This window comes from Patiria miniata, unplaced genomic scaffold (genome assembly GCF_015706575.1).
Source record: "Patiria miniata isolate m_02_andy unplaced genomic scaffold, ASM1570657v1 HiC_scaffold_21, whole genome shotgun sequence".
NCBI classification, from domain to species: Eukaryota; Metazoa; Echinodermata; class Asteroidea; order Valvatida; family Asterinidae; genus Patiria; species Patiria miniata.
Window position 1 is genome coordinate 1088493 of NW_024037060.1, and position 6088 is coordinate 1094580.

The window sequence follows — 6088 nt, forward strand, 5'->3', positions numbered from 1 at the left end:
GTCGAATCACTTCAAGAAATGTCAAGGCCTGAGGAAAATCGTTTATTTGTATTTTTTTGGGGGGGGGCGCCGATTTTCTTAAAAAGAAAACAAAAAAAAACAAACTTTAATTTAACGGAAATGCAAACTACATCAAAATTCCAAATTCCAAAATATGAAAAAGTTTGTCTGCACAAATTTCCCGAAAGTGGCAGCATTCCTGAGCTGTTATCAAAGGCCTTAAAGTTCGGTGGCCTACAGCTGAACCCAAATGTATATGCTTTGTAATGAACAAGAGTAGCATTGTATCAATTTGAACAATGCGGCTATCAATCATTCTCTGGAAAGGCTTTTCGGAGCTGAGATTTTATTTGGGCATTTGTTTTCCTCAGAGACAGGGGAAACCTTTATGCGAAAAATGTGGGAAACTGAATTGAACGTGAAATTTCACCTCCGTGTTGTGTACATGCACATAGATAAACGATTGGGGGATGATATTCCAAGTCCAAATAATTCATTAAATGTAGGGCTCCCGATGTCTTTTTTCGTAGTACGATTTTATTCTTCGCTTATTAAAAAAATAAAACTGCATGGCCTACATTATTTTTGTAAATGTTACTCTAAAATATTTCGGAATACATTTTGAAATTAAGTTTGAAGTCAAAGGGCTGTTGATAATCTTATTCGTATTCCTTTTAAAATTAGGAAAAACTAAGCATAATTCGTATTAAAATTTCCCCTGGAATCTACAAAAGAATTAACTGAGGGTTCAGAACTTAATGGGCTAGGGTAGTTGAAATCGTTTTACTTTAAAAATAAATCGAGAGAACAAGACATACTAAATCGTATTAAAATAACCCCTATTTATTTGATTTCTCTCTATTTGAGGCAAAAGGGATGACGATTAATTCTTCGTGTATCTAAAAAATAAAATGCATGGCCTACATTATTTTGTGAAAATGTTTTACTCTAGAATATATTTTGGAATATATTTTGACGCTATTATTTGAGGGATGTTGTTAATCCTGATCATATTCATTTAAAAATAAGAAAAACCGAGCATAATTCGTATTAAATTTCCCCTGGAATCTACAAAAGAATTAACTTCGAGTACAAACTTTAACGAACTAGGTTTTTTTTAATCATTTTGCTTTTAAAAAAAAAGTTTTTGTAGAGAACCAGACGTAAATCTCTCTCTGAGGCCGGGAAAATAAAAGAAGGGGAAGGCGATTTTATTCTTCATTTATTAAAAAAAACACATAGCCTACATAATTTCGTGTACCGGTACATGTTCTACTCAAGGGTGGATCCAGAACACAATTTTTGGGTGGGCCAAAACAAATTTTTGGTCCCCCCCCCCCAAAAAAAGTTTTGGTCCCCCCAAAAAGTGGGTCAAAAAAATTACGGCGTGGGGTTCGGGGCCCGCTTAAGGGCCCCGAAATTTTTTTGGATTCTAGATACTCTGTGGTGCGATCTGAGGCAATTTCTGACCACTTTAACCACTGTTTTATTGAGGAAAAGATGGTGGTGTACTCATTGCCTGCCTTTATTGCGATGTCACATAAAAAAAAAAAATTGGTTTCGTTTTTTTTTGGGGGGGGGGGGGCATGGCCCCCTTTGCCCCCCCCCCCCCCCCCCCGGATCCGCCCTTGGCTCTACTCTAGAATATATTTTGGAATACATTTTGACATGAAGCATTAAATGCAAGTGCTGTATTAAATGTGCCCCTAGTGCAGCCGGGAAATAAAAAAGTGTCTTATAAAAATATATTCTTGCTTTGAAAGAAATTTTGAGACAATGATTGACAGGCGACCTTCAAAACTTATACATTGTATATTTTTGTTGATAATTATGTATAATAGTTATGTTCCAAGCGATTGATTTGATGACCGCCCGTCCGCCCGCCATAATGACTCCTCAAAAAGGAAAAAGATAGCCATGTTCTCAAAGGGATGTATTTAATGCGCGCCCGCCCTAAGATAACTCGTTAAAAAAAAAAATAAAAAAAAACAGTTGCAAAAAGGGGGGCACGGGCCTGGTGTGCCCCCATCTGGATCCGCGCGTGGTTCAAATGCACAAAATTTCCATAAGAGGGGGTTCGTTGGTCCGAAAATGAAATAAGGTTCGTTAATCCGAACATTTGATGCAATAGTCCGAAGGTTCATTAATCCGAAGGTTCATTAGTCTGAAGGTTTATTTCTCCGAAGGTTCGATAGTCCGAATCGGTGATGTAGTGCCTTGATGCTGGGCCTTGGCCTTAAGGCTGCCTTAAGGCTGGACTTTAGGGCCTTGGCCTTGGCCTCGAGGCTTGAGGGCAAAAGCCTTGGCCTTGGCCTTGGCCTTGTCTACTGCGAAGGTGAAAAGAAAGAATGGTTTTGGAAAGAATGCATGCGACATGTTAAATGCCGTCATGTAGCATGGACAGGGTAACCAATAGCACACATCAATCTGCATGGAATTGAAAACTTGCGGTACTTTATCTGAAAGGAAAAGAGGACCTAATTTTAGCATAGTTAATGTTTTGCAAGTTGCTATCGATTTGTTGCTTCTACAATGTTTTCATATGTGAAGCTTGCTGACTGAAAAATGCACCTACTTCAACAGTTACGAGTTTCAAATTTGATAATATAATGAACCTTGCTTTTCAGTGTGGAACAGACCTTGCCAGCTTTATCCAGAGGAGGGACGAGGAATGCAGCAAGACGGGAGTAACTCTCAAGACATACCATGGACCATTTCTTCAGTTCTTTAATGAGGTGACAGTGGCAAAGCTGTTTCGAGATGACCGTTTGTGGTATTAAAGTTTTAAAATAACACATAAAGGTTTTCTGAAAATTTGGGAAGTTCATTTTTTACAATAAACTGATACAAAATAATGTATTTTGTGAAAAGTGACGCAATAACATTTGGAAAGAAACTTAACCTTTTTCAACAGCTTGTGCTCATCTAGTAAATAATTATCTGAAGTTGCTTCCCTTCAAGATGAATCAGAACAATTTATACCAAGTTTTGAAAAATCTACTTTCAAGATTAGGCAATTGTTAATAAGATTTATAATGAATTACAAGACAATTCAGCAAGTCTATCTGTAAAATTGGCAATTTGAAGAAATCAAATGCTGAACTTAAAGTACAAATCTTGAATATCATCCAACTTCTATTGGGGAGAACCGGAGAACCACAAGATGGGTTCAAACTCAAAGTTAAAATTGACTGAATCTGAGGGAGAGGGTGACGATATTACGGAAACTAAAATATAACATCCACTTATTAAAGGGAATATACATCATTTGCTTTTGCTGTAATTTTCAGAAATGGATGGAATTGGGGGGTTGGAAATATAAAGCAAATATAGTTACACTGACTTTTTGGAGGTTTTGGGTTCGAAAATGCTATAAAAACCAAGAAAAACGATCATTTTCCTGTAGTCTGGTTCCCTGACTCCATATAAGAAGAAACAGAGCAGTTTACATACATTGGGGAATTGTAAGGTCAGGGAACCAGTCTAGCTGGCTCGTACCCGTTCATAGGTTTGTAATCGATTGCAAACAAGTGCAATGGTCAATTGGGGCCAGTATTTGAAAAAAAGCCAGTTGTTTCCAACGCTGATCGGCCGATCAGCGTTGGAAATTGATACAAAAATACCACTTTTCTTGAAAATGACAGTATACCAGGTGCCATAATTTTACAGGATGCTTTAGACTGTCATTTACCAACATCCTGTTAAGGTATTTCGCAAAAACTTGGTAGTTTTATTTTTCGATGTTTACAAATGTTGTATATTCCCTTTAAGCAATGATGTCATTTGATGCAGGTCAGGTCGGTTGTTTTTGTTTGTCTTTTGTTAAAAAACAACCAAGACATGTTGGTTAGAATTCTGACTAATATAGATAGGTTGAAAAGCAAACCATTTCAGATTGGTTATTTTAAGCAATAGATTGGTTGGACACATATCTACCAACCACATTGGTTGAATTTGACTAATATATTGATTTCAACCAATTTGTTTTTAGAGTGTAGACACATGGATTACAAGATACGAGAACTGTTCGATTGCCTCATTGATGTTCTCCGAGGTCACCGTGTTAAAATTACAAAAAGTGTTAATTGTAGAAGGTTGTGAATCTTTTCTTTCAAAACTGAGGGAGGAATTATTGCAGTCATATTTATTTTATCGTCAATGTAAAATTGTGTCTTATTTCATTTTGTTCCCGGGTATTTTCTTGTTTTTTCTTTAGTGTGTGTATTTAATCTGAGTGTAGACCTATGTATGTCAACTAGGTTGTTTGTTTCTATGGGTTGCATTTTTCTCTCTGGGGAATGGGATTGCTTTTGTTTCTCGGTTTTGTTTTGTTTTGTTTTGTTTGTAATAATCTCTTTAGCCCGTTTGTCATTCGTTCCCGTTATTGAGTCTGAAGGGTTTAGGGCAATAAATGCATTGCCAGTTGATGTAGAATACGGAGCCGAAGGGACAGTAGAATAGCTACTAACGAATCATTGATCACAACAGGGGATAGGAGCGAGGGTCAAATGTACATGTACATACATGTTTAATTTAATACATTAAATTAGGAAACATCCCTCATTTTATCAAACTATTTGTATTTAAATCTTTTAAAGATAGTCTAAGAACAAAATTGGCAACTGCACTGATTTCCTTGATCTCAGAAACGTATATTAAATGTAAAAAAAACGATCCATGGCTTATTCCTAGATAATATTTCAATTTTAATGTATAAGTGTTTAATAATTAGCCGATGACGTCATAATGATGTCATAAATGGCCCTTCCCATCATCCAATTTTTTGCATCCTACCTTTTTTTCGAAAACGTAAACAATGGAGATGCTTTGGTGTGAAAATGGTGCTTTTCTCCACCCGTGTCACGATTTTATCACCAAGGTACCTCACTTTTCCGCTTATCTTTGGAACACTAAACATTTAAGATACTAATAATCAATTACAAAAACTCTTTAAGCATAGAATTTGAGCCTTTCTCTCTGACTTCAAAACAACATCTCACAATACCACATACTGTTTGCATGTTAAAACAAAGTGTCAAAGTGACTACCCAAAATCCATGATTTTAGCCCCAAAAAACGGTCTTTTGACCAAAAAGGTTTTTTTGACCCACAAAATCACCCTCAACTATATTCCATCCCAATGACATACCACTCAAATGAAAGATCTTGTTGTCCCCTTTAATTTGATACCAAATTTGTTGTTGAGATGCTCGCAGTTCTGAAGATTATTATTAATTTATATTTTTTCATGTAATAATTAGCTGATGACGTCATAATGACGTCATACATGCCCTTTCCATCATTCAATTTTTTGCGTCCGTCTTTTTTTCGAAAAGGTATACCATGGAGATGCTTTGGTGAAAAAATGGTGCTTTTGTCCACTGTGTAACGATCCTTAGCATTTTTGTTACTAATTATAATGTACCTCACTACGAGGCGAAGCCGAGTGAACTGAGAAAGTCCAGATTTTACCGAGCGATAATATTCCTCCCATTTCACAATTTAAAGCCACTCAATATTTGTTTTATATAGCTGACATATAGATCCTTGTCATTTGATATATTTGAACTTTTTTCAATACAAAACTGAAGGAAAATCTATTTCTCTCTTCCAGATCACCCCTTCACGAAAATATTTGAACCTAACGCTGTAGCGCTGGCTCTTTGGAACAATACGCGCTACGCGCAACGCTGAACGCGCACACCAGCATTCATTTGCACACAAATACCGCGTCATGATCCTAACTGTTGAATAGTATTTCCCATTCCCCATGGGCGGATAGTATCCAAATACTTCGAGTGGTGTAGTAAAACTAGCCTCCCGAGGTGATGCATGGACATTCTATTTTCCCGAGGCAAAGCCAAGGGAAAATAGAATGCTCCATGGATCACCGAGGGAGGCTAGTTTTACTTCACCAAGAGATAAAGCATTCAATACAGGCGCGGTTCTAGAACCAATATTTTTGGGGGGCTAGCACGGTCGATCCAGAAATTTTTTTCAGGGAGGCGTGCTGAAATGTTGACCGGTTATTTTTTCCAGACACTTAGGCCTCCGAAGATCAATAGGTGGTGGTGGGGGGGGGGGGGGG